Raw genomic sequence first — 11,478 nt, 5'->3', positions numbered from 1 at the left:
CTCTGGCTTTCAGTCAGAAGCCCCCTATTTGGTGGTGGGGGTGGTAAGGATCATGGCCATGGGACCAATTCCTGGAAGTCAGTTATAGTTTTTCACTCTCTTCAGGAGCATGGACACAGAGACCCCAGAAAAAGTAGAGGAAACCTCGGGAAAATCTTCCAGCCCAATGGTGACCACTGTGAACATCTCACACTTCTAAGCCAGATCATCACTAGCAGGAAGCTCTCTCCTCCTTCTCTGGATATGACCAGACACCCTTGAGGATGCAATGGAAAACCCATCATGAACAATGCAAAGAGAACACCATGACCTGGCCCCAGCCCCAGCCCCAGCCAACACTGCTGAGCCCAATCCAGGTGTGTTTGGGACAGATCCTCCCTCCCTGACCCCATCATCTCTCTTGTCCCTGGAGCTTCACTCCAATAGCCTATATTATTGTCTTGGTTTTAACTTTGGCTTTGTTTGTCTCTTGCCTTTTTGGGGAGTATGGTTTCCCTGATCCTCTCAATATGGAATACCCCTTCCCTCAAAAGATGAAAGCCCAGAACAGAGTACTAGGTAGGGCCTTCCCAAATGGTGTGGGCAAGCAGAGAGGAAACAAAGTCTGGAGTTGTGCATTGTACTCAGACAGATGGAGAAAGCTGTGCAAGACGATAATGAGGTGGTTCCTTGTAGGGACTTTATCATACCTTCTCTGCCTAGATTTAGGACCACGAGTCCTTTCATCTGAGAGAAGATGGTCTAGTCAACCTCACAGTTCCAATCCTGCATTCACTTTGAAGATCCCTCACCCTCTGACCCACACTTAGCTTATGCCTAACTTGAGTGTGGCTCAGAGACCAGCACAGGGAAAGGGAGGAGATTGGTTCTGTTCCTCTATTCAATTCCATACTTCTATACTATTTAATCAACAACTTAGATGAAATGGAAAATTCCTTTGAAGACAAATTACCAAATCTTGCTCAAAAATAAATTCACAGTAAAACCTTACTTTGTGAGCATAATTCATTCTGGAAACATGTTTGTAATCCAAGGTCCTTGTATATCAAAGCAAATTTCTCCATAAGAAATAATGGAAACTCAGACAATTTATTCCACAACTCAAAAACATGCATATGAAAATGATTACAATACTTTAATATAATATAAAATAATAAAGCAAATATAAAATATGAAAAAATAAACAAATTAACCTGTACTTTTGAAAATCTTCATTGTGAGGGAGACAAGAGAGTGAAGGGTTATTGTTTAGGCCAACTTTCACTATCACAGAATCACTGCTATCTGTTGGCTCAATAGAACCTTTATCTTTTCATCCAACTCCAACAAGGAACCTATCCAATGACTCTTGCTTTTGCCTCCTTTTTAGGATTTCACAGAAATGTGTACATCATCATTAAACAGATTCATCACTTACACTGCTTCAGCATTTTTTGAGTGGTGCAGTTCTACAAAGTGTTGCACTATTTGCCACATTTCATATATCTACATAATCTCATTTGAACTGAAGGACTCCTCTACCCTTTTCTTCTCCTCCTTGGCAGTTGAGATCTTGGCAGCTGTTAGGAGGTGATCACTCACCTCAGCAAAAGAAAGAGAAGCATTGGCTCAGTTGTGATCAAGTGACATTTGGCAGCATGCACTACTCATTTTGCAAGATATTGTTTGCTTATCAAGTTAAATTTTATTAGAAATATTTGCTTATCTTATGGAACACTCACAGAACAAGTTACCCATAATTCAAGGTTTTACTGTATGCCCTAAAGAGCCCTATATTTAGTGAATGTCTTAGATTTGTAGTAAAAATCCTTCCCATGATGAAAGCTGTAAGCCCAAATGACATCACCAGTGGATAAATTCTATGACATAAGAGAGACAATACAAAATTCTACACAAATCCCAGAAAACTGGAAAGGAGGGATAATTTCCCAAAAATTTGGTGAGGTCACCATTAACCTGATAGCAAAACCAGAAAAAGACATTACAAGAAAAAAATAACAAAAAACTAAGACCATTATCTTTCATGAACATTAGTACAAACAGAAAAAATTTAATAAATCACAATAGTGTATAAAAGATTACAAACAAGGGGAGTTTATCTCAAGAAGGTGAAGTTAGTTTTACATCTGAAACCTAACTTACCATATTTATAGGCTAAAAACAAAAAAATAATGAAAACATATCATTGTTGTAAAAAATTGAAAAGTAAAAGTGGCACTTGACAGAATGCGACTATCATTAATGATAGAAATCCTAAGCAAACTAGCAATGTAAGGGAACTTTATCAGTTTGTTAAAGGTGATCTATAAAAATCCACACCTAAAATCAACATACTAAATGGTGGCAAACTAAATACTTTCTAAGATCAGAAGAGAGGCAAGGACATCTGCTCTTATTAATTACATTCAGTATTAAACTAGAGATTCAAGCCAGTGCAACATGGCAAGAAAAAGAAAGAAGCACACAGTTTGGAAAGAATTGTATTTGCCCACAGGCAAAAACAAGTATTTTTAGAAAATTCTAAAAAGTTTATTTTTAAAAAAGCTCCCTCAACAAGCCAGGAACTAGTGAGTTTTGAGAGGTTACAGGATAAAATGTTGCTTTTTTAATACTTTTGTTACATTTTAGGTATACAATACATTGACATTTCTCATTGGGAACTTGTACCTTTACATGATGTATCTTAGTTCTTATTTTTTCCCCATTCCCCTGCCCTTCCCTCACCCCTCTACCCTTCCCTATTTACAAAGACTTTTTTTCCATTTTTTCCATTTCTCATAATTTTTCCTTTCCCTTCTTTCCTTTCCCCTGCCCCTCCCATTTCTCCTACCCCTCTGGACCTTTTCAACCTATTTCACATTATCAATTATTCATTTTAATCATTGATACATTTTAGGTATACAATATAATGACATTCATCATTGGAAATTTGCACCTTTTCATAATCTCTCTTGGTTCTTATTTTTCCCTCTTCCCCTGCCCTCCCTTCAACCTCTCCATCCCTCCCTATTTACAAAGACTTTGTTTCCATTTTTCCATTTTCTCATATTAATTCCATTCCCCTTTCCTTTCCCTTACCTCTCCCACTTCCTCTTCCCCTTTGCCCCTTTTCTTCCTATTTCACATTATTTATTATACCTTTTAGTCCTTATTTACACTTTCAGTTTCTCACACTAGAGAAACTATTTGGTATTTACACATGTGTGTCCTATTTATTTCACTTAAGAGTATCGCTTCAAGCCTCCTGCCCACTGCCCACAGCCCAAGAGCCCCGGTTTCCACAGACTTCACCAAAATGCCATCCCAAATGAAACACGCCATGGAAACCATGATGTTTACATTTCACAAATTTGCCGGGGACAAAGGCTACTTAACGAAGGAGGACCTGCGAGTACTCATGGAAAAGGAGTTCCCTGGGACTTTGGAAAATCAAAAATATCCTCTGGCTGTGGACAAAATCATGAAAGACCTGGACCAGTGTCGAGACGGCAAAGTGGGCTTCCAGAGCTTCTTTTCATTAATTGCAGGTCTCACCATTTCATGCAATAATTATTTTGTAGTGCACATGAAGCAGAAGGGAAAGTAGGCAGAATTGAACATTTATTCCCACCCAGATGAGAGTTCTCCCAAAGGGCCACTTACAGAGTCTGCCCCTCAGTTTCCCTGTGTATAAAGATTTCATGAGCAGATTAGGTGTGACGGACCAGCCGTAACCAGTCGAAAGGTTCCTGAATGGGCGAAAGGAGGACTGAGAAAAATCAAGAGAAGAGACAGAGTCAGGAGGGCTCCCATGACCGAGCAAGCAAGTTTATTTACACCTCTCTTTTATACACTCAGTGAGTTAGGTCATTAATCATGACCTTTATGCAAAAAACACCTGCTTCCTTGTTTACCAGTTTTCTGAACATTCCCCGCCCTCAAGGGCTACTTTGTTTCTTGAGGTTACAGAGCGGTCATCTTGTTTCTAAGGCAGTCTCTGAAAGTAAGCATCGGAGTTGGCAAGGGCACGGTTCCCCATAATATAATCTCCTAACTATTTACAACGGAGGATAAATTTAAAATGGAGCTTCTTGGGCTGACACCGCTCCCTACAATCAGGACCCTTGGAAAATGTACAAATAACATCCAACTCTCATTGGACAAGCAGAGAAAGGAAAGTTAGTTAAATGCTAGCTTTTGATTTTTATATTGTTTGCATCCTCTTGCCCTCAATGAATAAAGTCTTTTTTTCAGTTCTGTAAAAAAAAAAAAAAAAAAAAAAAGAGTATCTCCTCAATGTGCATCCATTTAGCTATAAATGTCTCTAATTTCTCATTTTTATAGCTAAGTAGTACTCCATTTTATTTTTTTTAAAAAAACACATTTTCTTTAGCCAGTCTCCAGTTGATGGGCATTTGGGCTGTTTCCAAGTTTTAGCTATTACAAATTGTGCTGCTATGAACATGGGTGCACATATATCACTGTGGTATGATTCTTTTAATTTTGGGGGAAGATACCCAGCAGCAGAATAGCTAGGTCAAATGGGTCTTCCAGTCCTAGTTCTTTGAGATATCCCCATACTGATTTCCACAGTGGTTGCACAGAAGATACAGTGTTAAAGGTGATAATAATTGGATTTTTATATATCAACCAAAAATTAAACTTTAAAAAAATTGTTATTAACAATGACATCAAAAATATTAAATAGATCCCAAGTACCAAAAATATTAAATATATCTGTTATATTTGAGAAAAAAGATACACAAGACTTAACAAAACTATCAAATATTCCTCACAGAAATTAATGAAATCATAAACATGGAGAAGTACACCATATTCATAAATGGGAAACCAACATTCTCTCCATATTATTTAATAGACTCAGTGAATTCCTATGAAAGTCCCAGAAGAATTTCTTTTAGAAATTGATAATTGATTCTAAAACTTACCAAGAAATGCAAAGAATCTAGAGTTCCCAAAATAATTTTGAAAAAGTGAAAGTTTGCAAAACTTACACTCCTTGACTTTAAATCTTCATATAAAGTAAGTATGAACAAGGCAGTGTGATATTAGACACTGTACTAATGGAATTGAATAGAAAATCCAGAAACCAAACTATAGATATATGGCCAGATTATATTTTTCTTTTTTTATTTTAATGCAATACAAGCACAAATTAATAAAGAATATAAAAACAGTTCTATGAAAAAATAAGTTTTCAAACAAAAATAGTTAGAGAATAACAATGGTATAGAGCACCCAAGAGGAGGCTCCTGGGCCGCCATTCTATGACTCCCAGGGCATAGGAGCTGAGCCAATCCCAGGGCCCAGGAGGAGGCTCCCGAGCTACCATTCCACTGCTCCCAGGGCAGAGGAGGTGAGCCGTGTGGGCACCAGCACCACACACCCGCTCTCCCCCCATGGAAATGAGGAGACACATAAACAAGCCTCAAAAACAGACTTCCAGTTCACCTACAGCAACCCCAAAGGGAAATGAGATGGAACAAGCTGGTACTCAACCACCTGGACTCTCTGAACTGGCAACAAAAGAGGATCTGGAAAAAATGAAATTAGAAATAATTTCTCAGATAACAGCAGAGATTGTGCCCATAGTCCAAGACATGATTAATAAATCTAGAGAGGATACAGATTTAAAAAATAGAGGAGCTGAGGAACACGGTGGAATCCCAACATAGGAAACAAATGGAATCCATAAAACAGATACAAATAGATTTCCAGCAGATTAAAAACTCCATTGAAAGTCTACAGAGCAGAATGAATCAATGTGAGGACAGAATTTCAGATATAGAAGATAAGATTGCAATTAGTGAGGAGGAAAAGAAAAATTGCTTTAAAATTGTAAGGGACCACAAGAAATCAATCCAGCAGCTGCTAGACGATGCAAAGAAGAATAACATAAGACTGATTGGAGTCAATGAAGAAACAGGAGACAGTGCAGATGACATAAAAAAATTGTTCACAGAAGTGATGGCAGAAAACTTCCCAAGGAGGGAAAAAGAACTTGACATACAGATAAGTGAAGCATAGGACTCCAACTAGCCTTGATCAAAAAAAAAAATCTACATATAGGCATATAATAGTTAGGATTCCAGAAATCCACAGAAGAACAAATTTCTACAAGCAGTGAGAGAAAAGAAACAAATCACATACAAAGGAAAGTCCATCAGTATCACAGCAGACTTCTCAATGCAAACCCTCAAGGCAAGAAGAGCTTGGAGTGACATATTTCAAACCCTAAAGGAAAACAGCCTCCAACCCAGATTGACGTATCCTGCAAAGCTATCTGTCAAAATTGATGAAGAAATAAGATACTTTCATGATAAAGAGCACCTTAGGAACTTCATGAATACCAAACCAACACTCCAAAAAATTTTAGACAATACCCTAGGAAAAGACAACGAGGATCACAACCCCAGGAAGCCCAGCAGAATGAATCCATTGGGCATGACAAATTAAATGCAAAGGGGGAGAATCCAACAAAAAGAAAAAGTCATGGCAAGCCTTTTAAAACTTTTAACTTCATCTCCCTAATGAGTGTATAATTCAATCTTGTTATTTTACTGATTAGTATTTTTCTGATTCTAGTATTGGACACCTTTCCTTGTGCTATACTGGCTATTTATCATCTTGTGTCTACTTTTTAATTGGGTTGTCTATTAATGAGCTGTAAGTGTTCTTCATATATTCTGGTCATAGGTTATATGTATTGTAAATATGGTCTGTTTAAGGGCTATTTTTCATTTTAACGCTGTCATTTAAAGTTCTAAATTTTGAGAGAATCTCATTTATCAATTTTTTCTTTTATACATCATGTTTTTTGTATCCTAGGAAGTTCTTGCCTACCCTAAATTCATGAACATTTTCCCTTATAATTTCTTCTTAAAGTTTTGTAGTTTTAGTCTTTCATATTTAGGTTCACAGATCCTTTCAAGTTATTTTTATGTATGGAAATAAAGGTTGAGGTTAATTTTTTATGTACAGATACCAGGTGTTCTAGTGCCATTTGCTGAAAACACTATCTTTTCCTCTGCTCTTGAATTGAGTTTATATTCTATAAAATGTTAATGTTAAATAATCTTTCAAAACTCAGTGGACCATATATGTGAGGTTCTATTTCTAGATTCTCTGTTTTAGTCCAATGATCTGTATGTCTTTCCTTACACCAACACTGCCTTGATTACTGTAGCTTTAGAAGAAGTCTTAAAATTAGGTACTAAATATCTCCCAACACTTTTTTTTCTTTTTCTTTTTACTTTTCTGGGTCCTTTGTACTGCTACATAACTTTTAAATTTCAATATCCAATTCTTCATTTATAGCGAGTATACATGGACCTGCCTTTTTATATATACCTTGTGTTTTCTAATCCTGCTAAATTCAAAAACAAGTTCTAGAGTCTCCTAGAGATTTCTTACTATTTTCTCTGTAGATGATCATTTCATCTACATATAAAGATTTTACTTCTACTTTGCCAATCCTATCCTAATTGTGTCATTTTTATTGCCAGACTATTTTGGTTTAGGCCTATGTTTCAAAGTTTAATGGACAGATGAAGATAGGCATATCTGCCCTTGTTCCCCACCTTAGGGAGAAAGCATTGTATCTTCTCCATTCATATAAGGAATTTTTGCTGGAAGTATGGAGTACATGTCTTTTATTGTTGAGAAGTTCCTGTTCTATTTCTAGTCTCCTGATAGCTTTTACCATGAACAGCTGTAGAATTTAGTCCAATACTTTTTCTCTAACTAGTGACAGGATCATATGGCTTTTTCCTTTCCTCTGTTAAAAGGATGACTTTTGGGGGTGGATCTTCCAATGCTGAACCAACACTGCCATCCCTATAATAAAACCACTTTCTACATACTGCCAGATATGTCTTCTAATAGTTTGTTTTGTTAAACAAATTTCTATCTATGTTCATACTTTTTTTTTCTTTTATCTTTATCCAGTTTTAGGATTAGCACACTGTTGAGTTCCTAAAATGAGGAGAGAAGTGGTGCTTCTTTTTTCTGCTTTAAATGTTTGATATAATTTATCAGTTAAAATGTATATGAGCCTGTTGTTGTCATATAGATAGGTTTTCAAGCTAGGAATATACTTTCTTTAATAGGTGCTATTCAAATTTTATATTTCCTCCAGAGTTAGTTTCATTAATTTGTCTTCCAAGGTACTTCTTAGAAGTTGTCAAATTTATTTCAAAAAAGATTTTTGTAATATGCTTTCTATATCCTTTTAAATTCTGTAAAATCTGTGGTAATGTCTCCTAGATCTTGAGATTGTAATTATAAAAATGTATAATTGATATTGTGTAATAGGAAGAAATGGTCTAAAGGAGCAGGGGAAGTAGGAGGGGTAGAGGAAAGGAAATAAGGGAAAAGAAAAAATATGAGAAAAGGAAAAAAAATGTAAACAAATTCTTTGCAAATAGGGAAGGGTGGAGGGTGTGTAGGGAGGGCAGGGGAAGGGGAAAAAAATGAGAACCAAGAAACTCATGTAATGTTACAAGAACCCAATGATGAATGTAACTGTGTTTTATACCTAAAATGTACCAATAAACTTAGGGGGAAAAAATGGTATATATATTGTGTGTCATGACCTTAAAGAATATATTTTCTATTGCTGATTTAGCTCTCATTTCCTAATAATAGCATACTTTTTGCATAAAACATTTTAATTATTTTTAATAGCAAAACATTTATTGGTGCATTTTAGGTATACATAATGCTAACACTCATCACAGGGAATTTGCACCTGTACATGGTACATCCTGCCCCTTTTTTCTCATTCCTCCCTCCCCTCAAGGCTTTCTACTCCCTGTGTACAAAAGCATTGATTTCATTTTTTTCTTGTCCCTTCTTTGCTTTCTCCCTCCCTCTTTCCTTATTCCCCTTCCTCTCCAAGCATTTTTGTCCCATATCTCAATATCTATTACACATTTTAGTAATTATTTCCACTTTTGGTTTCACACACCACAGAAATAATCCAATATTTAAACATGTATCTCTGATTTATTTCACTTAGCAGTATGGTCTCCAGGTTCATACATTTAGCTATAAATGTCTGAAGTTCATCCTTCTTTATGGCAGAGTAGTACTCTATTGTATAGAAAAAACATGTTTTCTTTCTCCATTCATCTGTTGATGGGCATTTGGTCTGTTTCCAAAATTTAGCTATTACAAAGTGTGCCACTATAAACATTGGTGTGCATATATCTCTGTGGTATGATGATTTTAATTCTTTGGGGAAGATACCAAGAAGAATAGCTGGGTCAAGTGGAACCTCTAGTTTTAGTTTTTTGAGGAATCTCCACACTGATTTCCACAGTGCTTGCACCAGTCTACACTCCCACCAGCAGTGGAGCAGGGTTCCGTTTCCCCCACATCCCCTCCAGCATTTGTTATTGATTGATTTCTTGATAGAAGCCATTCTTTCTGGAATGAAATGGAATCTCAGCCTTATTTTAATTTGCATTTCGTGAACGACCAGTGATGCTGAACACTTTTTCATATATTTACTTCCTATTTCTACTTCTTCAAGTGTCTTTTCATTTCAGATGCCCAATTTTGGATTAGGTCTTTAAATTTCTGATCTTTTTCGAGTTCTTTATATATTCTAGATAACAGTCCTTTGTCTGATGAATTTTTTCCCATGCTGTGGGTTGTCTCTTCACTCTGTTCATGGTTTCTCTCACTGTACCAAAGCTTCTTAATAAGATGAGGTCCCAGTTGTTGATTTTTTGTAGTATTTCCCTGCATTCTGGGTTTTGATCATGAAGTCTTTGCCTACTCCTATGTCCTCAAGCATTCTACCTATTCTCTTTTTCAGCATATTTAGTGTTTTCATTTTAACATTTAGATCTTTGATCCATTTCAATTTTAAGTTAGTGTGTGGTGAAAGAGATGGGTCTAGTTTCAATCTTCAGCATGTGGAAACCCAGTTTTTCCAACACCATTTATTAAAGAGGTTATCTTTCTTTCAGTGAAGGTGTTTGGATCCTTTGTCAAAGATTAGGTGGCTAAGTATGTCTGGAGTTGTCTCTGCATCTTCTAGTCTGTTCAATTGATCCTCAGGTCTGTTCCTTTGCCAGTACCATGCTGTTTTTATCACAGTAGCTTTGTAGTATAATTTCAGTCAGGGATTGTGATGCTCTCTGCTTTGCTTTTGTTGCTCTGAATTGTCTTTGCTCTTCTGGGTCTCTTCTGCTTCCAAATGAATTTTAGGATTGTTTTTTCTAATTCTGTGAGATATGCTGTTGGAATTTTGATTGGGATTGCATTAAATATGTATAAGAATTTTGGAAGTATGGCCATTTTCACTCTATTGGTTCTTTCTATCCAAGAAAAAAGGATATCTTTCCATTTTCTGATATCCTATTTGATCTCCTTTTTCAGAGTACTGTAGTTTTTAATGTGGAGGTCTTTTACTTCTTTCATTAGATTGATTCCCAGGAATTTCATTTTTTTTAATGCTATTGTGAAAGATATGGGTCCAGTTTCAATCTTTGGCATGTGGAAAGCCAGTTTTTCCAGCATTATTCATTAAAGAGGTTATCCTATTGTGAAAGTGGTTGTTTCTCTAATTTCTCTCTCAGTGAGTTTGTTGTTTGCATACAGGAAGGCTACTGATTTTTGAGTGTTGTATCCAGCTATGTCACTGAATTTGGTTATCAAATCTAGAAGTCTTTTGGTGGAATTTTTGGGGTCTTCTATGTAGAGTATCATATCACCCACAAATAATAATTTAACTTCTTCCCTTCCTATCCTTATTCCTTTTATTTCTTTCTCTTGTCTAGGTGCTCTGGTTAGTGTTTCCAGAACTATATTGAACAAGAGTGGTGACAGTGGACAACCTTGTGTTGTTCTTGATTTTAGAGTGAAGGCTTTCAGTTTTTGTCTATTTAATACACTAAAACATCTTAAGTATTAACAAGGTATACCACATTTGATATAATTTTGAACAATTTCTTCCTATTTCACCTTATCTATTATATAATTCAGTCCTTAATTATACTTTCCGTTTCTCACAGGAAAGAGACAATGTGATATTTACATACGTGTGTTCTAGTTATTTCACTTAAAAGAATGGTTTCGAGGTGCACCCATTTACCTAGAAATGTCTCAAATTTATCCTTCTTTATGGCTGAATAGTATCCCATTATATTTTTTTAAAACCACATCTTTTTATCCATTCATCAGTTGATGGGCATTTGGGTCATTTCCAAGATTTAGCTATTATAAAATGTGCAGCTATAAATATGGGTCCACATACATTGCTGTGGTATGATGCTTTTAATTCTTTGGAGCAGATACTCAGCAGGGGGATAGCTGGGTCAAATGGGACCTCTGGTTTTAGTTTTTTGAGGAATCTTCACACTGATTTCCACAGTGGTTGCACCAATCTACACCAACAGTGCAGAAGGGTTCCTTTTTTCTCACAGCCCACCAGCACCTTTCTTTCTATTCACATTTTTTCCCCAGTAT

The 11,478-nt window shown here is 36.2% G+C and overlaps 1 pseudogene; it reads left to right on the top strand.

The window, feature by feature from the left end:
- The first annotated feature begins 3,236 nt into the window (after nucleotides 1-3,236).
- LOC147830502 (protein S100-A10 pseudogene) lies at nucleotides 3,237-4,188 on the top strand (annotated as a pseudogene).
- The last annotated feature ends 7,290 nt before the right edge of the window (nucleotides 4,189-11,478 follow it).

The sequence above is a fragment of the Heterocephalus glaber genome, unplaced genomic scaffold (assembly GCF_053883595.1).
Source record: "Heterocephalus glaber isolate CG9 unplaced genomic scaffold, H.glaber_assembly_v1.0 deba00000122, whole genome shotgun sequence".
Classification (NCBI taxonomy): Eukaryota; Metazoa; Chordata; class Mammalia; order Rodentia; family Bathyergidae; genus Heterocephalus; species Heterocephalus glaber.
The sequence above is the reverse complement of the archived record's forward strand: the minus strand, read 5'-3'. Positions and strand labels throughout refer to the sequence as shown.